Below are 15,794 nucleotides of genomic sequence, written 5' to 3'. Positions count from 1 at the left end.
ATGGTTGTTCCCCCCCCCCTCCCATTAGATGAACGAGGGGCGTGAAAGACATGGCATGTGGGATAGTGAATGTAGGTGATGTGCATGAAAGGATGGCTAGAGCCATATGTGAAAGTGTAAGATAAATAAGCATGATCTCTTGTGTAGGATAGGATAGTCTTGGCTCGGCCTTCCCAAGAAAGGGATCGAGTTTTATGTATATTTAAACTAAAGGAGTATATTCTTTTTTGGAAAAGAAAAAACATAAAATTAGTGCAAGGCTTAGTATGAAGCTCTTAGAACTAATCATTTATTAGAATGAGAGAGAGAGAGAGAGAGAGAGACACTTATGAAGAACACAAGATGGGGGATGAGTAAGTATATTAAATTAGCATTATCATCATCAAAATACAAAAATACCCACAATGAGGTATATATACATCTCATGTGCAAAGGTGCACATGTGTGAATCCTATATTAAATGTACTTGGGAGTGGAGGATCTACAATATCCCACTTAAGTAGAAGGTCCTATTTAAGGTGTTATAGTCAACACTTCTAACTAGATTCTATCTAGGTAACTATGAAGTTACATGGTTGACTAACTAACTAAACTAAGTTGAGCTTGATCTCTCAACATGCCCCCTCAAGCTCAAGTGTGAGACGTTCGACATCCGGTTATGCTTTCGGCGTTGTCCGGCTTTCGGTGTCGGCTTCTGTGCGGCTTTCGTCCGGCCTTCGGCTTTCTTTGCCGTGGCAATCTCGGTTCCTCCCCCTCAAGCTGGTGACGAAGGCTTGTAGTGTGTGGGCGAAGGTCGACTACTACCACCCATCGTGGGTTACGAGCCGCTTCGGTGGAGCTCTTGGGCTCTTGTTCGGCCGCTACCTTCATCATGAAGGTGTAATGATGGGCCATATACTCGTTGTAACCGTGCCGAGTGACGGGGTTCTTAGCTATAGATGAGCATCAAAGTTTTTCGCTTGCCAATGTGAGCGCCTTCTTTACTCCGGGTGTATGCATGATGGGTACACCAAACTCACTATCTAGTGAGGGGGCCGATTCATCCAAATCACTGTCGTTGGGGTGATCGGCTTCGTATTCAGGCATCTTACCTTTGCCTTTGTCCAAGTTCGTACTTGGCCGCAACGGGCTTGGGTCGCGTGGGGGCTCTTGTGGCTCACTAGGCTTTGCCATAATCGGACTTTCTTCGAACATGTGTTCGAAGAGATCTCCATCTTCTACCTCTTGTTCGACGGATTCTGGGTCGACCGGAGTCGGAGTCGAAGTAGCCTATGGTGCGTACCACGATGCGGACTCGTCGAAGACTACGTCTCGACTTACTCGAACCGCTCGGGTAGAAGGGTTGTAACACTTGTACACCTTCTTCTTGGACAAATATCCTATGAGGAGACTTCGCGTCGGGCTTCTGTTGTTGTTCGTTCAGGATGCGTACATTCGCAATGCTTCTGAACACCTTGAGGTGCGACAAGATTGACTTCCTTTCGACGAGGAGCTCGTATGAAGTTACCTCATGGAATCCATTGGTGGTGCACTGGTTCATGAGATAGACGGTCGTGGATGCCACTTCGGCCCAATAGAAATTCGACATGTGCTTCTCATGCATCATGGCGCGTGCTACCTCGAGTATTTGCTGATTCTTCCTTTCGGCTACTCCATTTTGTTGGGGTGTGTATCGACATGAGAATTCTCTACGAATGCCTTCACTTTGGAGGTAGGAGGTGAATTCGTCGGAGAAGTACTCCTTGCCTCCATCCGATCGTAGGCATCGAATGTGCCGACTGGTTTCTTTTTTGACTTGGCCCTTGAGCTTTCGGAAGTGGGAGAGCACTTTGCTTTCTTCATCGGGTAGATCCACGCGTAGCGCGAGTAGTCGTCGATGAAGGTTACGTAGTATCGGCATCCGCCAATTGTCGGTGTTTGAGCCGGTCCCCATACATCCGAGTGTATGATGTCGGGGAGGCCTTTGCTCACGTGGCCCTCCTTTGGGAATGGGAGTTGATGTTGTTTGCCGAGTTGACACACTTCACATACTCGGTCGACTCGTTTTGACTCGAATGTCGGAAGTCCGATGACGACTCCCTTGGTTTGCATCGCTTGAAGCCGTTGGAGGTTTATGTGGCCGATTCTCTTGTGTCACAACTCGATGCTTGCCTCGGTTTTGAGACCTTTAACGTACATTGCCGATTTCACCTTGTTCGAATCGAGGATGAACATTCGGTCGTCTCTCCGCCCCTTAGCTATGAGTCAACCATCTTTCTTAATGAAACAACCTTCATTGTTGAAGCGGACTTGCATGCCTTACTCCACGATTTGGCCGACCGAGACCAAATTCTTCGTTATTGTGGGCACGTGCAAGACATTCTTGATGCAAGTTTGCTCGCCTTCTTTCTCGAATGTGACATTGCCAATGTGCCGAATGGGGTGCGTGGTGTCATCTCCCGTCTTTATGAAGCCGGGTCGATCCGGCATTCGGAAATCACGAAACCACTCTTCGTGAGATGTCATGTGATGTGAGGCGCCGGAATCGACGAACCACACGTCTTCCGAGTTGGAGGCGCTTACGGAGTTAGAGGCCGACATAGAGTTCACTCTATGCCTCATTACGAACATTCTGCCACGGTCATCGTAGTCGGAGTTCGATGCGTAGTTTGTAAGTTGTCGACTTGTTGAAGCCGACTCACTTCTCTTTTTTCGACACTCCGCCTCGTAGTGGCCAACTTTGCCACAGTAATTTCAAGTTGCGGGCCTCTTTTGCCGACCATGTTCGGCGTGGAAGCTCCCCCTTCTTCCGAAGGTTCCTCGATGGCTTCCGTGAAGGTTTGATTTCCCTTCGTGTGATGGGTCGAATTTATCTCTTTTACCGCCGTAACCTCGTCCTCGGTCACCATCTGAATTCGAGAAGAACATTTGTCCTTCCGATGTCTTAGTTTTGGTTTGGACATGGTTCTCTTCAACCATTAGCATTGATTGAAGGTCGAAGAACGAGGGAGGGTTTTCCCTCGCCAAGATTTCCGTCCTCAACGAGTCGAATCGTTGTGAGAGGCCGCCCAAGCATACTTGAACAATCTCGTCTTTGTCGACGTTTATTTTGATGGAGCCAAGAGAGTCGCAAATGCTCTTGATCTTGGCGGTGTAGTCCAACACAGACATGTCTTTTTGCCGAATGTTGTTCAACTCTTATCGGAGTTGAAGCTTTCAGGCGGTTGTGTTGGCGGCAAACATTTTCTTTAAGTTCTCCCACGCCTCTTTGGGTGTCTTGGCGTCTTGAATGTGGCTAAGCATGTGGTCGTGGACACATGTTGCCATGCAATACATTACTTGACTCGCAGCTTGCTCCCATGTTGCAAAGTCAGCATTTTTCGAGTCAGGTCGATTTTCTTGTGCACCGTTGATGTAGCTCCAATACTCTTGGCCGACGAGGTATTGGGTCATCTTGTATTCCCAAGATGAATAATTGCTCAGGTCTAGCTTTTCGCTAGGGAGCGAGCTACCCATTTGTGTGTTCATGTTGATTGTGTCTTCTCTTCTTTTGTTTTTCTTCCTTCAATCACGTGTACGTGCTACGTAGCGGCACGACAATAGCGAATGGCCGGAATTTGTCGTCGGCGTTTCAAACACACAATTACGAAGAATTGGGTGGGCTTAGTGGATGTGCTAAACCACACGCTCTGATACCATGTTAAGAATTAGGTAAGTAATTAAGCAAGGATTAATTAGTACCTAATTATGTGATTAGTTGATAAGCGGAAGATTAAGTGATATGTGTGTGAGAGGAAGAGAGAGAGAGAGAGAGAGACACACACACACACACACACACACACACACACTTATGAAGAACACAAGATGGGGGATGAGTAAGTATATTAAATTAGCATTATCATCATCAAAATACAAAAATACCCACAATGAGGTATATATACATCTCATGTGCAAAGGTGCACATGTGTGAGTCGTATATTAAATGTACTTGGGAGTGGAGGATCTACAATATCCCACTTAAGTAGAAGGTCCTATTTAAGGTGTTATAGTCAACACTTCTAACTAGATTCTATCTAGGTAACTACGAAGTTACATGGTTGACTAACTAACTAAACTAAGTTGAGCTTGATCTCTCAACAATTATTAGTTACCTCTTTCCATTTGGAATATGGTTTCTTGTTTTAATCTTGTTCTCCTCAATTTTTCTTCTAGTGAGAATTTAAACCAACATCTTAAGCCTTTGTGCATTTTGCCTTTTTTCTTAGTTTTCCCCTTTTGCACATGCCATATCAACATTGTTATTTCAATCTCGGTCATAATCACTTTGTGATTTGTTTGGTTAATAGGGTGGGCTACCCCCTTGTCCTTCATGAGTCTTGACCCATGGTCAAAATTTGGATTTTCATACTATGTTGATGTAGGATTTGGGAGTTTTCGTCGTGAAATGGCTAGTGGAGGCGATCTATGTGACTGAGTTGGAGACATAGGATATACCACCAAGGGTCCTTGTTCAAATCTTACCTTCCATTGGTTGCATTCTAGAAATATCTAGGTGGCGCATTACAAAGGCCTTGCACAATTTACAATATTGTGATTTATGTTGGTTTACAAGTCGGCACTTATGACTTGTTGGGTGTCCATAACATGTAGGGAAACTAATGTTTTCTCCAATCTTGTAGCTTGTAGGAGATTCTACCTTCTTTTGGGTTGTACATGGACCACCCTCTTGGGTTTGTGTTTGTGGCAGTTGGCATTTGGAGTCTAATCATGGACTCTTTCATGACCATTACCATGGTGTAAGCTTCAAAAAAGGACCTACATGATTTGACAAACAACAAGTTAGGTAAGGTAAGATCACATAACCCTTTGACAAACCAACTCACGAGTTTGTCATTTTACATTTTATCTTATGGTTTGCATCAATTATGCATGCTTTTGGCATGCATGATGTAAGCCTACATTATCTCCCTTGCATTATTTGAGTGATAAGTAGTTGTTCAATAGGTTTCACGTAGCACACAATGATAAAACTTCTCCACATAATTGAATTTGTTTAGCATATCACCTTGACGAACCTAGAACCACATGTCAGGTTAGTCATCAAGTGTGATCTTGAAGGTCATAAACACATTACATTTGTAATAAGCTCATAAGCTTGAGGATTTCGTTTGAAGTGCTCCATGTGGTTATAAGCATCACCAAACTATGTAAACTTCAAGACCAAATTGCTAATTTGTGCACACTCACAATAGTCATTAATTGGTTTTTAAGAGGGTTGGATGGATTATCTCTCCTTTTCCATTAGCGAGATTAATGCATGTATAGCTTGTATGGCCACCCAAGGTTTTTGTGAGGTGTGGGTGTCTTATATGAGTCTCAAGAATTTTGGCTCACTTTAATAGATTGTTGGCTTGTCTCTTATTGGATGTTTTTGTTTTCACTTATAGGTGTTGTGTAATACTTGGTCTAGCATACTTACCTTTGCATGGGAGCCTTTTCCAAAGGTGATCTAGCACATTTGAGTGTTTATAAGATCATAATATATAGATTTAGCTTTATTAATAGTTGTATCATTCCAAAGTTCATTCTTGTAATGCTACTTTGATTTTGTGTTGTACTAGTTTGGTTGTATTCCTTTGAGCAATCAATCATATTGGCAATCCATTTCTTGTCCTATTATTCTAATTTCTAGTATTACATCAGCATGTTCATGTTGTAGTTTCTGCCAATGTGTTTGGCATGCTAGCTGGCTCACACGTGTCTTGGTTCTAGTTTAGTTATGTTACCCTAGAGATAAACCAACCTCCATACACATTGTTTTGTTCAGCTAGTACCTCGTTCATCATTGATGAGTGATGTATTCGTTGTGCCATCCTTAGTGTTGGGGACAAGGCCGTCAATGCGGAAGTGCAAGCAACATTCGTGATGAAGCAGAACCTGTGTATGCGCATGAGCAAGATAGACACGGAGACAGAGGGAGAGAGATAGGCACAAAGAAATGTTATATTCCAATAGCAACAATTACAAAATTAACAACCAACCTTTTCTAAAGGTTACAAAGTCACTTTATATAGCGATTGTCTTAGGGCAACTGCCCTTTATGCTATTTACAGAAATAGCCCAAACTTGAGCTGTCCAAAGGGACAGTGTGAATACAGCCATTATACACTCCTATTCGACACTCCCCCGTAATGGGCGTATACATGGGTTATCTAAAAGAAAATTACAGGTATATACAAGGTTTATTGGATAGATCGGTTTTGTTAGAGTCGGCAAGATCCGTAGACACAAGACCGAACCGGTCGGATCGGAAGAGCTAAAGTCGATTCTCAAAGAACCGATGTCGGTGGTCTGAAACCATCCTGTGATGTGTGTCCGACTTTAACCGGACTGATTTTTCGTTATGCCCATCTGGTGCCGAAGGGACTGGTCCAAGCGATCCGCAAAAAGACACTTGGTCATTCCATCTTCGACATTATCGGTTGTGGATATCTTCTCGAGACCGATTTTCCCTGAAATGATGCAGTCCCGAACAAAGTGATATCGAACATCGATATGCTTGGAGGCGTTGTGGTGAACCGGATTTTTTGACAAAGCAACAACACCCTGATTGTCGTTGTAGACAACTGGAGCCGAGTCGGAGTCGACTTGTCAAAATGTGTGCGCCAACCGACCAAGCCATAATGCATGTTTGCCATTTGGCGCTTATGTATTACATGTGGTGCATGATAACCATGTCACTCATTTTAGCTCTCATGTATGAGAATTTATATGTAAAAGTACAATGATAGAAATATAATTTCAACTAAATATCTTGGCTTAGTGGTAAGCCAATTGACTTTTAACTTGGAGGTGCAAAGTTCCAATCTTTACTTGCCCTCCTTGTATATGTATATATATTTATATATTTATTTATCTAGTCGCCGGTTCGCCGGATGCTGTCGGTTACCGGTGCCTCGCTGGCGCCAGATGTCGGTGCGCCGTAGGATGCCCCCGCCTCACCGGTGCACCGCCGGATGTCGGTTCTACCGGCTCGCCGGCTCCATCGGATCACCGGTTGCCGGTGTGCCACCGGAGCACCGGCTTCATCGCCGGATCGGTTTTGGTTGGCCAAAACCTTTAGAGTGCTAGGCCACCTCCACTCTTAGTTCAAGTTACCTTGAACTCTCTATGGTCCACACATAGACACAAAGATAATAGCTTTTGCTCTACCTTATATATGATGAGAGCCGTATTTGTCGTGCATATGTGGGATATCTCACAGTTTTCTCTTTTTCTTTCACAAACTTTATACCCTCATATCTTGATATCTAGTTGTCCGTTTCTCGTGTAATAAAGTGCATTCGAAAGCTATTGAAGGCCTCCATCATTTTGTACTTAGATATTAAACTTATTTAAAATGTTATTTTCACTATTATTGTTTTATGTGATTCATACTCGATTTTGTACGTTTTATGTGATTTTCACACCATTGCCGAAAATCTTCACGACAGCGTTCCCGACAGAATTTGACGAATTCTTCAGACTTGAATTCTCCTCCATTGTCGGTTCGAAGACATTTCAGTTTCCGATTGGTCTGATTTTCGACCATTGCAAGCCATTCAGAGAAGATCGAGAACACTCGATCTTTGGTTCTAATGGGGTAAGCCCACACCTTCTGAGTCAAGTCGTCAATAAAACTGACGAAGCACAAAGCACCGCCGAGAGACTGATGTGGCATCGGGCCACAGACGTCTGAGTGGACCAAATCGAGTGGGCTCGATTCTCTTGGTGGTGATGTCGGGTGTGATGCGGCTACCTATTTGCCGTACTGGCAATGCTCGCAGAATTGGTGATCCGAGAAGGAGAGCTTGGGGATGTAGCCGGCTCTGGATAGGTGCGTTATGCCGGACTTGCTGAGGTGTCCAAGTCGTCCGTGCCATAATGATGACACAGGAATATCAACCAAAAACAAATCACCCTTTTTGAGTGTGACATATAAAGGGTACAAGGAATGTACCTTTGGTCCTCGAGCAAGCAGGAGGTTCCCTTTGTGGAGTGTCCACCCTCCCGATGAGAACCCGGCACGGATGCCGGCTTCGTCAAGTTGTCCGATTGAGATCAAGGGTCTTGAGAGCTTAGGAACGTGTCAGACGTTGTGTAGTACGAGTGTAGAGCCACCCGGAAGGTTGAGCTCTACGGTGCCGATTCCGATTATTGCACAATGCTGCGAGTTTCCGACTCGAACTGAGTTAGAGTGCCGGTCCGAATATTGCCGAAATTGAGATCGATGAGGTGTCACATGATACGATGCACCCGAGTCCAGGAGCCATGTGCTCGATTCCTCAGTTGTAAGCAAAACTTCTGATTCGACTGGGTTCTCTATGGATAATATGTTTGGGTCGGTCGTCAGAATTTCGGCTGAAGAGCCGACGTAGTTGACCTCCTCATGCCGGCTACTCTTCTGATCCACTCTCTGCGCTTTGTCGGTTTTTGCTTTGAGTGCCCGACATTCGGCTTTGATGTGTCCCGGTTTCTTGTAGTAGTTGCATATTCGGTTGTCCCGGGACTTGCTCTGTCTTCGCTGATTGTTCGGTGGTCGGGAAGAACTTCTTCCCTGGTTGTTCGATCGGTCGGTCGAACCTTGTACTACGTAAGCTTCATCTGCCGAGTCATTGGCGAGATACTTTCTCCGAGCTGCTTCAATCAGGATTGCGCTCGTGATTTTGGAGTACTTGATAGAAATCGTTGAAGCATTGCACACGGTTGTAACGAAAGTTTCCCATGAAGAGGGGAGGCTACTCATGAGTATCATTGCTATGAGTTCATCCTTGATTGTCGTCCCCTGAGACGAGATTTGGGAGCTTATGCTTTCGTACTCATTGAGGTGTGCCTGAACCGAATCAGATTCTTTCATCCGCAGATTGTAGAGGCGCCGGATCAGATACATCTTCGTCGCTTCTTTTCATAAGTTTCCGACAGTGTTTTCCAAAGTTCGAAAGCTGTCGTGCATGATTGCACTATGAAGTATACTGACTCTGACAAGTGCATCCGAATCGTGGCGCGGACGATTCTGTCCAGCTTTAGCCACTCGTTTGCCTTGTATGCTTCTGGAGGATTTTCATTCTCAATCGGGTCTATCTGACCCTTGACTATGAGATAGTCCTGCATTTGTTCCTTCCAGAAGTTGAAGTTCGAACCGTTGAACCCCCTTAGACTCATCTCCGATGTGCCGGATGTTGATGCCATTTGATTCGGTTTCGGTTGGTAAGACTCGGTTCGGAGTTGACTACGAACTTTGGTGAGGTGCAGCCGGTCGGCTCACCTGATATCGTTCTAGTCGGTTTTGAACCCAATTCGGTTTGGTTTCGGATACTTGTTGCTGAACTTGCTCGGAGTAACTACGGTAACTTGAGGGACAAAACCGGCTGGTCTTCCCGAATGTTGCCGAGTTGGAGTGAACCCGGTTAGCTTCCGATTGTATGCCGAATACTGATTACAAGAAACCGATTGTTTAGGCCGATTCTACTTCAGATGACTGCAGCGATGAGATGGACGGATCCAACTGATCCTCTTGAATGTCGATCAGCCGAGTGAAGCACGAAGTGGTTGTTGCCAGGAGACCAATATGCACTAGGTGGTTACAACAAGTGGGTGAATAGCGTCGGGTGACCTATTCGGATGCCGTTTAACCGAATGAAGCATGATTGGGTCGGTTGTTGCACAAGGAGCTCCCCTCAACCGGTTACAATCACAGGAACAGAGTACAACTGGTTGGCTTACTCCGATTTGTGATTTAACAGAGTGATATGCGAGCTTTTTTGTTTTTCTTCTCCCTTCTATGTTCTTCAAAGAAAACGAAAACAGAATGTTGTGTGGTGTACTATGATGACCGACAACGGGTTGAAGAACCTCCAACATGCTGATACCAAATGTTGGGAACAAGGCCGTCAATGCGGAAGTGCAAGCAACATTCGTGATGAAGCAGAACCTGTGTATGAGCATGAGCAAGATAGACACGGAGAGAGAGGGAGAGAGATAGGCACAAAGAAATGTTATATTCCAATAGCAACAGTTACAAAATTAACAACCAACCTTTTCTAAAGGTTACAAAGTCACTTTATATAGTGACTGTCTTAGGGCAATTGCCCTTTATGCTATTTATAGAAATAGCCCAAACTTGGGCTGTCCAAAGGGACAGTGTGAATACGGCCATTATACACTCGTATTCGACACTTAGTTGATGTCAATCTCCCATCAAACCATGAAACTGCAAAGTTTGTACGAAGGTAACGCTCAATTTTGGCCCTCGCGTTCATCTTGAGTTGCCACATAATGCTCTTTGTGTTGGACCACCCCTCACCTTTTAGTCTCTACCAATGCCCACATTGGTTTGTCAATCATGCCACTTCCTGGGTCTACAATGAAAAAACCTTTGACTTGTACCATTGAGCTTGGCAATTGCATCCAAACACCCATGTTTAACCTCAACATTCTATCCCAAACAAGATACCTATATGGAGCTTCCCTCGAAAATGTCAGTCATAGTCAAATCTCACAATACGTTAGAGATTGTGGTTGTTTAGAGGAACAATCACTCGCCATGTACATAATTTCTTTAGAGTAAGTAGTAAAACCAATGTCCATGAGACACTTAAGTTGTGGTTTCTCCCTTCCCTCTCCTTATCTTGCTGTTTTCGGACCATAGGGTTGCAAACCATACAATTCATTGGTTCTTGTACATATTTTTTAACTTATTCCTTTTTGTTTTTGTTTCTCTCTCTTATCTCCCTTCTTTCCTTATTTTTCCTTTTACTTTTTCCCTAATACTTTTCCTTTTTACCCCCATTCCTCCATCCCTTGCCACCTTCTTGGTTCATCATGTGCCCCTCGTCTTTTGTCATCGATCACCCCCTCACCCATAGACACATCACTTTCTAACCGAAATGCCCCCACTTCTCACCGTGCTACCTCACCTCAACCTCAACCTCAACCTCCACATACACACTCCCTCCAAGATATATATATATATATATATATATATAAAATTATGGTGGACATTATGAAATGGTTTGAAAGATGGGGAGTAGAAGATATATTGGAGCTCTCAAGTGATGTTATGAAGTATGTGATCATTGAAGATTGATTAATAGACACTAACGACGAAGTGGCTAGATGCTACGATGTCAAAATTGATCAATTACATTTCAAATGTTAACCCCCAATACAAGGTGAAGATGCCAAAACATATCCCACATCTTCATACCCCCCATGACCCTTGGCTCTTGGAGATAACACTTCTTCAAACACTCTCACACTCTCACACAATCATACTATCATTACCTTAGTATGAAGATATGCAATGAAGAGTTTGTGGAGGATGAATATTGCTTAACCCTTGCATGGTCAACATATAAGGAAATTTGAGAGAATTATGATGACTTGTACTTAGACATGCATTGAAACTTAATTGTCATACTCAAATCTCCACCAAAAACGGGTGCACTCATATGCGCATGCATTATTTTCACAACAAGGTTAACCCCTCTTCTTAGCAAGGAGTCACATTCAAGATGATATGTTTATTTGGTACCATAGGTCAAAATTGGCCTCCTCATCGACAATAAATAACTGATTTTATTCTCCATCAGGGATATTGATATTGTATAGAGTTTAGAGATACAAAAAGGCTTTGATTTGAGTAGAGTTGCTCTTGGGGGAGAGAATCTAGGGTGGGTATTTGATCTCACCCTAGAATCCACCCAATACTTTTTCCTCAAATGGCCATTTGAAATGTTGAATGTAGGAGGTTTATTTCTCCATCTTCTATAGGCGTTGAAGGGTGCTGCCTGGCCTAATTATGTTTGGCTGTAAACTTTTGTTAGTAAGAGATGTGTGATGCTCCCTTTATTGTTGTTAACTCATGTTCAATAGAGTCAAACTTCTTTAGGAACTTGTCTCTCACTAAAGTTTGTTTTTCAATTACGACCCTTATTTTCAGACCCTTAGTAACATAGTTTTAGACCTTGTCCCTCTAAGTATACAATCCAAATTTCCTACGGCATGTGCTTATTGTTGCAATTCATTAAGTAGTAAGAACCCTTGCAAGGCGGTGCATCAAACATGTCCCTTTCACATCTAACACGGTATGATTGGGTAGTTTTAGGAAATTTAGATCGGTCCTAGAGTTCTACACTTTGTTCTATGTTACCGTGTTTAAGTGTTATGTCAGAGGAGGTGCTTGTTGAGTCGATCTGGCTGGCATACTCCTTGGATAAGGTTTAAATCCCTTTGTATACCTACATGCATTGTCAACCAACCTCTGCATATTTTGTTTTGTTCAACCGGCCCTTCACTATCGAGCAACACTTGATTTATGTTGTCTTAAGTCCTAAGGGTGGGTTTGAATTTAAAGAGTTCCCCATAAGGTGCTCTCCCTGTCGACAATTTTTTTTCCACAACATGGATGTGTTTTTGTTTCATCGGAGAGTTCTTTTTGCGTCAATGCATTGTCTCTTGATTGGCTTCCAACTTCCACATCCTTGTGGAGAGATGTAAGTGAAGGGGAATAAAAAGTTTATGATGCCCTTACAAGGGCGTCAAATATTGCATTAGTATGTGTTACTCCAATAATATTCGAGATGGGCTCTGCTTATCCCATAGATATCCCGCGAAAATTAAATTAAACATCTGTTTATCCATCTATCTCACTCATATTCTCATCCAACATGCCAACATCGGCATAAATGTTATGCATGGATATATATGCCCCAATCTCACTTTCATCAAACTTCAGTATTTGGTCAAATGCATATCTTCCGAGCTTTACATTGCCCCACTTCCGACAAACACCCAACATAGCATGCCACATCACACTGTTCGGATAAAATAGTGTTTCCTCCATTGCTATTATAGCTTTTTCTAACTGACCTGATCGGCCAAAAAGATCTACTAGGCATGTGTGATGCTCGAGTGTAGGAGTGATGTCATAATCTTTAATCATAGCCTCAAAATTACCATCACCACTTCTCCCTTGTGATTACCATTCTTAGATTTATGGATTAACATAAGGAATTCACATTTCTCCTTTAATTGCTACCAAAAGCCCCAAAATGCCTACCAGTATCTCTCATTCTCGTCAGTTAACCCCCTTCACTTAAAACATCATTTTATTATTAATGAACTAAAATGATACCTAATTAGAGAAAGTACCCCCTTAGGTTTCCTTTGAATGAAAAAACTATTTTTTAGTAGATTAGTTAAGAGAGGATATCCCCTTTCTTTTATATTAGAGAATTATAAAAAGGTCCTATTTAGCGCTAGGAAATCAGTAGTATTTAGTAGAAAACCTATAAGTACCCTTATACATGTTATCTTCAAACTTAGGTATATGAAAGATACCCCTAGATTAGGAATTTATGACATGCTAGAAAACCTCCACGCAGATTTAGCCACACATCCCCAACTATCCGAACTACCGCGACCCTTCATATGTTGGACTAAGTCTAAGTCCATTCATTCCATTCTTGTCAAAACTAAATATAAATCCATAAATACTCCCACTTAATACTATATTCCTTTTATATCCCACCCCTATAATCCCCCTTTTCTTAGAGCCCACCCCCACCCCCACCTATCACTTATCATATACATACATATAACCCCCCTCTAGCCCACTTTCACTTATCAATCCTTTGCCTATCACAATTCCTCGTTTCCCTCACTCCCCTCATTAAACTCCTATTCTCTCTCTCTCTCTCTCTCTTCCCCCTATATAAACCTACCCTCTTGTTGTAAATGACCTTGGCACTGATGAGCTCTACCTAGAGCTCTACTAGTTTGCACAAGGTCTTTCTAATGAAAATTTCTTAAGCTTTTTTTTTTTTTTTCTCACTCACTATTCTCTTCTTCTTTCATCTCATTCTCTCATTCTCTTTTACTCTTGTTCACCTCTAATCCTACTCATCTTAGTTTCACTTGCATCATTGCTTTATTTCTTTTCTTACTCTTCCCATATCATCTCAATAGTTGTGCTAGTTCGCTCGCACTCCTTGTCACGACGCTACGGTCACAACAATAATTGTTATCTTGGTTCCTATGGAGGGATTATCATTGGAGTTTGGAACCCACAATAGTGATACTTCGACTCGCATCGAATCACCATTTAGTGCCGAGTTTCCTCCACAACAGATGATGACTTTTGCAGCGATGGCATCAACTACACCAACACCAACAAAACTGAGAAGCGCCAACAAATGTCCTAATAAACGACAACGTGCCCCTACATTATCCCCAACTTTCATAAACTCTAATCCTAGTAATGAAAAGGTAAATTCCTCCGACTCATATATGTCCTCACACCACTTTGAAGACTATAAGCGTAAAGTGGTATCTGAATTTAAACATCTATATAGGCGCACACAAGAAGCTAAGAATACATATAAGCGTATCTCTGATCTAAACTCACATGACATCACCCCTCATAATCTTAGGGTTCACCCACCGAAATTAATAGTAGGTCATGAGGAGATCAATTCGAGCTTGCGAACAAAATTTCTAGCCCTCACAACACAATATCGCAAGGATCTTACAACATGATATATTCGGCATTTAGACTTATTAGTCCACGCATTAACCAAAGCCATAGATGATTTTCCTAATCAAGTTTGTACCAACATAGTAAAAATAATGGAAACAATGCAAGAACCCCCATTCATACAAGAAGTAACATCACTAGTAGGTCCCGATTCATTCCAAGATAGAATGGCACATTGGCAGCAAGAGTTTGCCACATAAATCCTTAGAGCTTGTGATGAAGTAGTAGTTACTTATTCTATTACTACGACTATTAGAAAGAAGGCCACTATCAGTAGAGACAAAGCAGAGAGTAGCATGCACAACATTAACGATACAAACAATGTTAGAGAAATCGACATAGAGATGAGTGATAATGAAGATTATAATGTTAATAACAGTTCCTTAACAATTCCAAATTACATTAGGAGTGAAAAACCAAAGAAATTCTCTACAAATGATCCCATTCAAAAACCTAACCCTAAAGCTAACGTTAATGTTAACTCTAACACTAACCCCAACCCCAAACTAAAATCCTCTACAAAGAACCTACAACCTAATCCCTTTCAAAAATCTAACCCTATTGCTAACCCTAATTTTCCAGCAAAAAGAAATCCTCGATCATTGAACCACCGGAACCTCCTCCCGCAATACATCTGCAACATAACAAATAATCAAGTAAGTAGAAATCCTCATCAAAACCATTATGGCCCACGAGTCTTACTTTATAACCCTAATCGCCCTTTCTTTAATCCTATCTACAACCCAACTAACCATCTAGGGCACACGGTGTCTTGAAGATTTTCGGCGATAGTGTGAAACTTGTAAGGAACATACGAAATCGAGTGTGGTTCTTCTCACGAAATATAAAACAATAATAGTAAGGATACTATTTTAAATAAGTTTAATATCGTGGTACAAAGAGATGGAGGTCTTGAAGAGCTTCTGAATGTACTTTACTACGTAGGAAATAGACATCTAAGTGTCAAGTTATGTGGGTATGAAGTTTACAAAGAAGAAGAGAAAAATATGTGATATCCCACATCGACGGGACAAATAAAGATCCCACCATATATAAGGCAGAGCAAAAGCTATTACCTTTGTGTCTATGTGAGGAGCACACATGTTTCGAAGACTTGGGCAGTTGTAGAAAGCCAACATGAGACCCAAGAGATGGACGATGGTGATACCCATGTAGGACACTCCATCTAGAGACTTGAGCAGTTGCGTTGAGAACCAACGTGGGACCCAAGAGACAGATG

This window comes from Azolla caroliniana, unplaced genomic scaffold, assembly GCF_043228905.1.
Source record: "Azolla caroliniana isolate FFs.n. ecotype wild unplaced genomic scaffold, voAzoCaro1.0.p SCAF_9, whole genome shotgun sequence".
In the NCBI taxonomy this organism is placed as follows: domain Eukaryota; kingdom Viridiplantae; phylum Streptophyta; class Polypodiopsida; order Salviniales; family Salviniaceae; genus Azolla; species Azolla caroliniana.
Note: the sequence above shows the minus strand (reverse complement) of the source record.